Raw genomic sequence first — 12,634 nt, forward strand, 5'->3', positions numbered from 1 at the left:
TATAGGGACTATTTTTTTTAGACCACATAAGAAAAGAACAGTCATTGGAAATGTGCAGGGGTGTAAAAGTAATGGACATTTGTTCTATTTATAGCACATAGCCTGAAGCTTTATTCTTACTGTCATATAGTTAAATCTTTAAACATTGAAAAGAAAATGTATATAAAATATTCCACCTAGACTTATGCCTTACCCAAAAGTAGCAAAAACTTCCTGGTGTAAAGGTTTAAACACTAGCTACATTAATGCTAATGCTAATAAAACACTGGAGGTCAATAATAGATAAATTTATTTTTATTCCAAAAACACCTGTACAAACTGCTAGACCATAAAAGACTTTAAATAAGACCCTTCACTAATAAAGATATATATATATATATATATATATATATATATATATATATATATATATATATATATATATATATATTCAAATACAGCACAGAAATGCAGCTAATATTTGAGCAATTTTGAGAACGCAACTGATGTATCCTTCCTGGCCCTTTGTTATCCACGGTTCTCTGTTCACATATAATGTAAATGGAAACAATACACCATGAATACAACATGAATAATAGGTTAGAACTGTTGAAACTATTGTTCCTTTAACAACTAACTTCAAGCGAGTCAAAATCATGCAAGCACAATAAAACTTGAAACCAATATAAAAACTAAAGTTAAATTTAGCTATTTTTAAGAAGAGCAGCAGATCCCTATATCAATAAAGCAGCTATTATAATGAGCATGGTCCAGATAATAATTTCCTTATATTTCAGTTAAAGAAAAAAAAATCATAGGCTTTAACACATGGAGGCATCATCTCCCAGTACTGTTTTATAAGTTCTTCTTTTATGTAACAGCGATAGTAGTGAACGGATAAAAAAATAAAAAGACCCAATATCTTGTTGGATATTTTTGGACTTAATTGGCCTATATGAATATTTCTAGTTTTTTTAATGATGAGTATGATGGTAAATGGTGGCTTATTTTTTTTTTATGGGATTTTAAATATTTCTTTTATATCTTTCAAGATCATTTGAGCACTACAGCTGCTGTCTTACACCTTATTTGAACATTTCAAAGCTCAGCTCACCCGTTTTCATGGTTGAAGCATTGAAGCAAGGTTTGCATTCTGTCGTCTATACCTGACAACCTGGAGTGTGGAAGCGGGCCGGGGGGATTGGCGGCTGGCAGATTTGGAGGACATACCCCACACAGATTTCTGTGAAGTACTGCACAGTTCTAGTCAGAAAATACTGGCTGAAGCTCTGCTGACAAGAGCTGTCAGTGCTTGAATTTAACATGTCTCCTTAATATCTGATGATGCATCCTGATCATGTTATGAGTTAATACAGAAAAATCTATACTCCTTTAAAATAGTGTAATATAACAAAAAATCTTTTACAATTTAGAACATGCAAATAAACAACTATGAAATAATATATAAAACTCCTATTAAATGAGATAGAGAACACGGAATACCACTAGAGATGCTTCAAAATAAAGAGAAAAAACATATGTACATGGACTTATTATATATTTTTTTTATTTTGGACAGTGATGATGTCTATCAATAGACAAGCATGATGGCTCAATGAGGCACGCCCACCCTATATCTGCATCTTTAGCGTGTAGTCGTAGCTTACGGAGTGTTTAATGCACTCTGATGAGGTCGTAAGAAGGGATAGCGAGGAGCCTCTCCGCTCCATGTGACGGTAATGTGCTATGAAAGTGTGTCAGCTCAGCTGAGTCATGTGAAAGGAGCTGATCAAATCGAAAGTCAGAGAGCATTAAAGTGATCGGTTTGACGCATTGCGCCGTCACACAAACACTCGCACGCGCCCGCCTCCGTCCCCCCGCCGTCCCACCTCTCACATCCCTCCATATTTCCATGACTAAATAGTTTTTAATGGATTTTCGGTGCAAGCGGTGAACTTCAAAGTAGCTTTAATAAAAAAGAAGTGGGACTTTGCTGCGGCGGAGCGAGTCACGGTCGCGGGACGTGTGTTGCCCCAGGGCATATTATTTTAAACTGATTATTGTCTTTAATTGAGCTTTACGGAACACTTCCTAACAGGATTATTTCATCCCTATTTCTAAATAAAGCAACTCTCAAACCATGCCCACTCGTCTGGTTCCAGGCAGGGACGCAGCTCAGAGCTCCACGGCTCTTCATGTTCTCTGGTAGGTACAATAGGCCTCAAATCACTGCTTAACCCTTAGAACCCTATGGACGGATTTTCCATCCAAAATCGCACCTTGTGTTCTCAGATTGATTACTCAGGATTCCCTTTACACATAAACATAATCCATACTTACTCTTTCTAAAAAAATAGTGATGACATCCCAGTACAGTAAAGCATCTACAAGAAACCCATTGAGCAAAACAACTAAAAAAGTGAGACCTCCTTCCCCAACCAATATAATTTACCTTTAGTGCCTCAAACATATTTATATGATGTTTCAAACCAAATAATATCAGTAAATGACTCAAAAGTGTCCACAGAAAAAGTGTGAAACTACCTGCACTCAAACTAAAGCTAGTTATGCTACACACTACTTTATATAGTTTTTATTTTACTTCCACATTTTTACTAAGTAGTGATTTTGCACTAAACATTTTTATTTATTTATACAAAAAGTTTATATTTTTGTATATAGTTTTCTTTGTGTGTTCTGATTAAAATCTTGAAAGGCATAGGCTGCTCTGGGTGTCAGGTTTTTAGTAATCATGTATCCTAGAGGTGTGATTATCAAGAAAAATAAGTTTGCCAGATGCTCTCTTCATGTATTTTGTCAAAGTAATAATTAATAAGCCATTTAATAAACTATCATCAATATTCTTATGCTTTTAACTCATAAACACTCTAGTCTAACCATTTTTGAAAATATATCTTAGGTGTGAATATATTTTAAGTCTATACATTCAAAAATGTAAACAAAAAAAAAGAAACAGGCGCTTGGTAAAATTTTGACCAAAACATGACCAGTTCCAGGAAAATATAACAATTCTGCTTCCTTTTACATTTTAAATGATTATATTTTTGAGCAGCCGTATAGTTTCTGAAGTAAAAGAGCTCAGGGCATGTGACTGTCTGATATACTTACTGTGTTATAGAACCTAAAAGTACTGACAAAAACGAAGAAAAACCCAGCTATGGTTATCAAACCTTACTGAGGCTCAGTGATTCAAAGTGATTCCCGTTCAGCAACAAAAAAAAAAGTAGCCAACTTGCCCAATTTAATGGCTAAAACATACTGTTTGCAATCTGTTGTCTATACCTGACAACTATACCCTGTCTATATTCTGTTGTCTATACCCTATATTCTGTTGTCTATACCCTGGGTGTGGAAGTGGGACATGGGCAATGGCGGTGGGCAGATTCGAAGGACAGATTTCCGTGACAAACTGCACAGTTCTAGTCAGAAAATACTGGCTGAAGCTCTACTGACAAGAGCTGTCAGTGCTTTAATTCAGCATGTTTCCATAATATCTGATGATACATCCTGATCATGTTATGAGTTACTACAAATAATGTAATATAACAAAAAAACTTTTACAACTCTAAAGTGTAGAATATTTAGAACATACATATAAACAACTATAAAATAAATCCGGATCTCCATCTAATTAAGTTTGCATGGTTATATTTGACAATTGTGACAAAACCCTGACAAAAATAAACTGTATTTTTAAGACCTGCTGACAAGATCTGCTGACAGACACTGGATTATACTTCAGAACGTGGGTTTGTGACTAAAAATTGAGAAATAACGAACTAAATAAGTCACAGAAGAAACTTTGAAGCAGAGATTATTATTGTTTTCCACAATTAATCACGAATACTCAGTGGAGAGCAATGATGCTGCAGTTTTTAGAAACGGTAGGATGTATTTCTAGCTATTTATATGCTTTTGGAAATTTGTTAGAAAATATGCATGCGTTAGTCTGTGGGAGGTGCCGGTAACCAAGGTAGGACGTATAAACACTTCAGAAATGAGTAGCGTTTTCAGATATTTTAGATTACAAATATAAAATATCTGTATGTAAAGATGTAAAATCGCAATTACTCTGTAATTAAAACTGTAATTAACCGTATTAATCATGAAAATCACCAGCACTACTCTCTGTACAACATTGCTTAGGATCTAGAGCTATATATCGGCACGCTGTGATTCAGTACAGCGAGTTATGGAGTGAGTATATACAAGAATAGAGCACTTGACACAGCGGACAATCACTGCTGTAATGAATGTGATTATGCATCCTGGCCTGCCAGTTTTCACTTTCTCTCTCTCTCTCTTTCTCTCTCTCTCTCAAAATCTCTTCCTCACTCTCTTCTTTCTGCCTGTCATCTCTCCATACACATCAGCGAGCAGCTCTATATGAGGGCCACTTCACTGACGATGTTTCTGCAATGTTTCCACTATAGCTAGCCTTAACCGCATCGCTGGACAGTGAGTCATTCCCCCCCGAACAAGTGTTTACTTCTGCTAGATTTTCCCGAAAAAATGAAGATGCTCAAAAAAAAATCCTTATCATCTTTCTTAATGATCATTGTCTTATATCTGACATTTTTTATGTTCATACAAATGTTGTTTCCAAACACTGTTGCCCAAATCTAAACATATGTCAGATATTGACAACGGAATTTCTTTTAAAAGCATTTATATGGTGATTCTTATATCATAATGCATCCCTTCTTGCTTCGCTAAACTCATCATGAGGAGGCTTGAGAGGCAGAGAGAGGCCTAAGTCAACATTACACACTGGGAAAATAAACAGTCAATAAAATGACGCATCTGGGAGAGAAAAAGCAATTACAGCAATTCTGTATGCCAGCCCAATCAATATGGACTTGGGGGGTGGAGGAGGGGGTTCACCTCATAACAGTGTGCGGACCCCCAGAGGCTACGTTTGGAGCCTGGGATGTGAGTGTGAAAACAGGAGAGGCTGTGATGATTAATAAGAAGGAACAAAAAGAAAAACTCCACTGAAAGTCTGATCTCTGCAAGCATTTACTGTAATTTTTCTCTGCCTTTTTTTTTAATGAGTGGATTGAATTGCGGGGGTGAGTTGAGAAGGGGGTCACCTTATAATGAACTGTGGTTTATGTTTAACTAAAATGAACATTGTGGTTTTATTCTATAAGCTACGGACAACATTTCTCCCAAATTCCAAATAAAAATATTGTCATTTAGAGCATTTATTTGCAGAAAATGAGAAATGGCTGAAGTAACAAAAAAGATGCAGAGCAATATTGGGTGGAATAACCCTGGTTTTTAATCACAGTTGTCATGCATCTTGGCATGTTCTCCTCCACCAGTCTTACACACTGCTTTTGGATAACTTTATGCGTTTACTGCTGGTGCAAAAATGTAACCAGTTCAGCTTGGTTTGATGGCTTGTGATTATTCATCTTCATATTGATTATATTCCAGGTGTTTTCAATTTGGTAAAATAAAAAAAAAACTCCTACTTTTTAAGTGGTCTCTTATTTTTTTCCAAAGCTGAGTATATTTTAAATTGATTGATTTTGATGACCTGTAAAAGGGTCAAATTAAACCACCAAATGTCTGATCTGATCTGACATTTCCCTTTACTACAAATCTCTGATCTCAAACTGGATCATTCATTATGTTGTATGGACCACCAGAGAGAGTATGAATCTTGCGATGGATATAATGTATTTTGTTGCATTGGATTGGATGGTTTACCTTGTAATTCACTGTAAACCTTTAGTATGGAAACCCGGTACTACAAATCTGATCTCAAATAGAATATACTGAATTTGGGACCCCAGGTAAATGTGTAATATTGTACAGACCACCAGAGACAACAGATCTTGAGATTAATAATAACTAATAAGTGGGGAAAAAGATTTTAGATTGGATATACAATATTGTTTTCTTTTTAAGGCAGTGGAGAGGGGTTCACCATAAAATGCATGGTAGACCATTACAGTGAACAGTTGGTTTTGACAACCAGTAAAAGGGTAAATTAAACCACCAAATATTTGATCTGATCCGACATTTACCTTTACTACAAATCTGATCTCATACTACATATACAGTATTTGCTTAAATTGTGGAATTAATTAAGAGGTGGGTCCAATTTAACACTGCATGAACAACCAGGGAGGACACATTTTAAGGGTAGAAATAGGTTATAATGACTAATAAGCAGAAAAGAATGAAGACTTCCAGTGTAAATCTGATCTCAGATTGTACTTTGAATATACTGTACTTGGATGGCGATAGGGAGGGAGGGGTCACCTTATAACACATTGTGGACCCTTAGTGTGGATACATTTTGAAACATTTTGGAAATTCCCAGTGTAAATCTGATCTCAAATTGGATATACTGTATTTTGTCTGTATTTTAAAATCTGATCCCAGATAAGACATCCTATAGTGTTCTGCTTATCTTATAAAGAGCCTGGACTAAGTAAATTGAGCATGGAAGCACAGTGTGATACCTATTGAGGAGAAAAAAAAATCAGCAAAAATCTGATCTCAGTTCGGATATGCTATTTTTTCTTACTTGCTTTTTAAAGCAACTAGATTAAATAATGAAACAGAGCATCCAAAAATGACACATTCAGCAGCATTTCCCTGCTTGTCATTAAAATTCCTGGACTAAATAATGCAAGGGGTCATCTTTTTAAAATCTGCCGACCATCGGAGATGAGAGAATTTGGAAAATGGAAACAAAAGGTGACATCTGATAAGGAGGAAAAATAAAAAGAAACAGCAAAAAAATCTGATCTCAGATTAGACATACTGTACTTTGTTACTTGATTTTCAATACAGGGCTCAACTTGCTTTTAAAAAAGACTGGGCTAAAAAAAGGCAAGAAGGCAAAACAAAGTATGGTGACTTAAAAGTAGGAAGATAAAAACCTACACTTTATGTCTGATCTCAGATTGGATTTACTGCACTTGTTTGCTTGCTTTAAAAAAAATCTAGGCTAAAAAAGGCAAGAGCTCACGTCACAACACTGTGCAGACCACCAAAAGTACAGATTTTGACAGTGGATTATGAGGACTTAAACAAAAGGAAAGTGAAAACCTACACTTTATGTCTGATCTCAGATTGGATTTACTGTACTTACTTGTTTGCTTAAAAAAAAAGACTGGGCTAAAAATCACAATCACAACATTGTGCGGACCACCAGAAAGAACAGATTCTTTAATGTTCAAACAAGTCGTGATTAATAACCAGGAAAAAATTTAACATCAACTATGAATCTGATCTCAGATTGGACATACTGTATACTGGTATTCTTGTTTGTTTTAAAAAGTGATCAGATTGAATGGGTTGATCGTTTTATAATAACATTCTACATTGCACCAGAGAGGACTTATTCTGAGCCTGAGGCCAAAAAAAGTCTGATCTCTTGGATTGGACTGATTGGATTTACTGTACTGTTCTATTAATTGTCCAGTTCAGAACTCATTCCTTGTACAACTGAAAGTAAGAAGAAATGCAGCAACTAGTGATTTTCAACTAGTGACCTTACACCTAGTGATTTTCAAGCGATTTCACTGGTGATAGTGACGTGAACAATGTCAACAACCAATAGGAGCTACGGGAAGCCGCATATTTTATGTGACATGCAGTTAATATGCCTTATATGGTTCTTACTTTAAAACATACAGTATTTTAAACACAGGTAGCACTTTAAAGTCATAATTTTGCACTACTTTGTCTTATTGTGCAATGTTCTTTTTGATATAAACAAGTTTAATAAATACATATTTTATTATGAATTATGTTCTTTATCGCATCAATTCAAAATCTAAAACAAAGACAAATGTATAGCTGTGAAACTGTGATTCTTTGCTATGCGAGGTTGTAGCACAAAAATAAGGGGAGCTTTCAGTGGCTTGAAAAAGTATCCATACCCCTTGAACTTTTTGTCACTTTACAACCACAAACCTAAAAGTATTTCATAGAGATTTTAAGAGATAAACCAAAATTTGCTTCACAGACTGCTTCACCATCTAACTTGGCTGAGCTTGAGCTGTTTTGTAAAGAAGAATGGGGCAAAAATCTCAGTCTCTAGATGCGCAAAGCTCGTAGAGACAAACCTCAAAGCACTTACAGTTTTAACTGCAACGAATGTTTTTTTTTTTTGTTTATAAGTATTGATATGGGGGCTGAATTCTTTTGCATGTCATACTTTTCAGATTTCTATTTGATACATTTTTTTTAAAACCATGTATAATTTTAGTTCCACTTCACACTTATGCAATGCTTTGTGTTTGTATATCACTTAAACTCTCAATAAAATACATTTGAGTTTGTGGTTGTACGGAAACATAAACTGTTGATGGGGACAAAAGTTGTGAGCCTCTGATAAATCACAGTACTGATATATAAACATCATTTGTATAGGTATTGTATGTAAACTCCACCAGAAGCATGATGGGAAAGAATCTCAGTAGGAATCCAGTTGCAAATAGTCTTGCAAATAGTGATCCCCAGTCTTTGTAAAATCTTAGCCTGTGAGTAAAAAGTCTGTAACTTGTCTTTAGATGTGAAAAGGTGTCAGACTTTAGTCCATTAAAAGTCTTTTTTTAGTCTTTTCAAAGTCGTGTAGTGAATGGAAAGCATAAGTGTAAACAGATTGGATTCCAACTACTGTATAAAGTGTCATAAGATCCACACTATCAATACTGGACCCTGTAAAACCAGTTTAGTTCAAACAGTGATAACAATGCTGAGCAAGGAATATAGTCCCAGAATATATTCTCATCGGTTTTAACTGGGTCCTGTTGCGCAACGCAATACCCACTATACTATACTGATGCTTCGATACGTCGATACGCATCATTTGATCGCTACGGGAAATCAATAGCAGCGCAAAAGTGCGCAAAACGCTGCAAAGCTGCGCAATACTTTCCCAATGGTTTCCATCAGGTTCTGTTCGTAATGCAATGCCCACTGTATACAGCGCAAAAGTGCGCAAACAAAACGCTGCAAACCTGCACGATACTGAAAAGCACCCAACCCCATGTTTAACAGATTTAAAGCGTCTCAAACATCCTAAAGCGTCAACAGCAACACGCCGCGTTTCACGATCTCCACACACAACAACCCCCCGTACACACGCGCGCCCGCGCGTAGCGTAGCGGAGCGAATTCGCATCATTATCGCAATTACGCGCAAAATTCCCTACAAACAGCACGCGCTTCAGAATCGCCAACATCATCCACAACACCAACAGATCAAAGATCAAGGAGCAGCGTGCACGCGCACTACTCACCTCGCGCGCTCCTTTAATCACACACCACAACTCATAATCCTCAGATGCTGGAGGCTCGTGAGCAGCGTGAGCGGAGACGTGTCGATGAATGAAGGAGGCTGGACGCTGCAATAAAAGCCGTGCGTGTGCTTCCCCCACTACACTCACACACACACGCGCTCTCTCTCTCTCTCTCTCTCTCTCTCTCTCTCTCACACACACACACACACACAGCTGGGACTGAGCTGGGATTTCAACACTGCTGGAACAAGATCCCGGACTGGATCCCAGCAAGGAATGGACTGGAGTGGCAATATACAGCTCTGAAAAATAAAATAAAATAAAATAAAAAGAAACCACTTAAAAATGATGAGTTTTTTTAATTTTACCAAATTGAAAACCTCTGGAATATAATCAAGAGGAAGATGGATGATCACAAGCCATCAAATCAAGCTGAACTGCTTGAATGTTTGCACCAGGAGTAAAGGCATAAAGTCATCCAAAAGCAGTGTGTAAGACTGGTGGAGGAGAACATGCCAAGATGCATGAAAACTGTGATTAAAAAATGGGGATATTCCACCAAATATTGATTTCTGAACTCTTAAAACTTTATGACTTTATAAACTTGTTTTCTTTGCATTATTTAAGGTCTGAAAGCTCTGCATCTTTTTTTGTGCAAATAAATGCTCTAAATGACAATATTACTATTTGGAATTTGGGAGAAATATTATTTATAGTTTATTGAATAAAACATCAATTTTCATTTCACTGAAACATATACCCATAAATAGCAAAATCAAAGATTCAGAAACTGAAGCGGTCTCTTTTCCAGAGCTGTCCCTTCAATCCACCAAAAACAATCATTATATTTTAAAATATAATGGTGGTTTTGTAAACTTAAGGTTTCTGGGGCTGGTAGCTCTGATGACTTTATCCTGTGCAACAGAGGAAACTCTTGCTCTTCCTTTCCTGGGCTGATCCTGATATGTGCCAGTCTCATCATCAACTTTTTGATGCATCTTAACGATTGCACTTGAGGATACTTTTCCTAAAGTTCTTAATTTTTTTATGTTTTTGAATTACCTTCATTTCTTAAAGTATTTATTTTTCAAGTCAAGGTTTTACTGTTAAAATAAAAAAACAACACTTTCTGTAGATTCATACTAGATTAAAATCACTCCCCAGTTTGTACTGTTAGCATAGAAAAACAACACATTGTGTAGATTCATACTGAATTTAAATTACTCCACAGTTTTTACTGTTAGAACAAAAATACAACACATTTTGTAGATTCATACTGGATTAAATCACTACATAGTTTTTAGTGTTAGAATGAAAAACATCACATTCTGTAGATTCATATTGGTTTAAAATCACTCCACAATTTCTACTGGTAAAATGACAGAAACTACACACACTGCAGATCCATAGTGGATTAAAATCATTCCATGGTTAATACAATAAAACTGAAAAAATAACAGCATTACATTATTTAATATAAGTTTAATAGCTCTATATATTGCAAATTAATTTTGAATTGAGATTACTTAATATACAATTACTCTTATTGAATTGTAAAAGAAAAAATGCACTGCTGATTCAAATGGTTTAGAATCACTCCACAGTTATTACATTCAAACTGTAAAAAAAAAAAACTACACATGCTGCAGATTTATGCTGAATCAAAATGACTGTAAAACGTCATACAGCGGTGCTTGAAAGTTTGTAAACTCTTTAGAATTTTTTATACTTCTGCATGATTATGATCTAAAACATCATGAGATTTTCACACAGTCCTAAAAGTTGATAAAGTGAACTCAGTTAAACTAATGGGACTAAAACATTATACTCAGTCATCTATTTATTGAAGAAAATTATCCAATTTTACATATTTGCTAGTAGCAAAAGTATGTGAACCTTTGCTTTCAGTATCTAACTGTAGATCAGTTCTGCACACCGGCTTGGAGAAATTTTAGCCCATTTCTTCATACAGAACAGCTTCAGCTCTGAGATGTTGGTGAGTTTTCTCCTTCCACAACATTTCCATTAAATTATGGTCTGGACATTGACTTGGCCAATTTAAAACATTAACTTCATTCTTCTTGAACCATTCTTTGTTAAAATTACTTGCATTCTTAGGGTCATTGTCCTGCTGCATGGCCCACCTGCTCTAACATTTTCCTTTAGAATTTTTAAATAGAACTCAGAATTCATGGTTCCATCCATGAAGGCAGGCTGTTTCACAGTTTAAATAAGATTTTTATGCTGTAATGCAGCATTTTCCTTTCTCTAGACAAAAAGGTTTTGGTCTCATCTGTCTCATTATGGTTTGTCCTTGTGATCTTTAGCAAACTGCATATGAGCAGCAAAGTTATTTTCGGAGAGCTGGGGCTTCTCTTCGCAATCCTTCCATGCTATTCATACTGGGTAGAAATCCACAATAATTAATAATAGATTTTAAAAATGCAGATTTACACTGAATCCAAATGAACTAATATTAAACTGTAACAACGACAATAAGTGCAGAATCATAATGGATACAACTAAATCCACTAAACACACTTCTACTAATGTCAGGTTGTAAAAAAAATCTTTAAACTGCAGATTCATACTGGATTAAAATCACTGATTATTGAAAAAGTAAAGATGCTGAAGATTTACTGTTCTTTAACTTTACTAAACTTTAAACTACAGATATAAACAGCTAAAGTAATCCAGCTCCAGTGAGGTGTAATAGTCCGCTGTGGGTTTTTTAAGGAATAAGAAGAGCGATTTCATTCCCAGCTGCTCTTTGTGGAGGAGAAGAGTCGGGCCTGCAGGCTATAATTCAGCACAAATAAAACACTTCCACAGTGTTGATGAAATGTCACCACTGTGGCTAATCTCATAAGAAAGCACACTGGGTCAGAGTGGGTAATCCATGCCGGGTTTTACAGCATGCCGCAGAGACTGATGTTACATACTGGAGCATCTTCCTTTAACAGGGAAAAGGAGAAATCATGAATTAATGGTTTTCATCTATTGACTGATCATTAAGCCCATTGACTGCTATATATAATAGACAATTTCCTGTGCTGTTTGGAGAACCTTCAGTCATTACCTTCATGTGTTATTCTACAGGGAATCATTATTCAGAATTCTACAATGTTTAGCTCAGATTGAGAGACTGAATCTTTACTTCTCTTTTCTGACCTACTTCATTACAACCATTCACTGCAAAAAAAAACATTTTGTAGCACAATTTTTTTTTTCTACATTGTAGATTAATATTAAAAACGCGAAAACAATGAAGGGACAAATATGGAATTACTTAGTAAAGAGTATAAAAAAGTGTTTGTCCTCCACAATACCCTGATCTAAACCTGATTAACTGAGATGGTGATT

General features: G+C 35.6%; 1 protein-coding gene across 4 annotated transcripts in view; it reads right to left on the reverse strand.

The window, feature by feature from the left end:
• The window catches only part of dlgap1a (discs, large (Drosophila) homolog-associated protein 1a), a 189,030-nt gene extending 179,611 nt beyond the window's left edge, over positions 1-9,419 (reverse strand). For 2 of the 4 annotated variants that reach the window (XM_022679126.2, XM_022679125.2), the window contains exon 1: positions 9,272-9,417. The gene's annotated coding sequence lies outside the window, so the exon portion shown is untranslated. Of the gene's footprint in view, positions 1-9,271 lie in introns of all 4 variants that reach the window. The other 2 variants (XM_049478500.1, XM_049478501.1) reach the window with 2 other exon arrangements.
• Between the last annotated feature and the right edge of the window lie 3,215 nt (positions 9,420-12,634).

Source organism: Astyanax mexicanus, chromosome 4 (assembly GCF_023375975.1).
Source record: "Astyanax mexicanus isolate ESR-SI-001 chromosome 4, AstMex3_surface, whole genome shotgun sequence".
NCBI lineage: Eukaryota > Metazoa > Chordata > Actinopteri > Characiformes > Acestrorhamphidae > Astyanax > Astyanax mexicanus.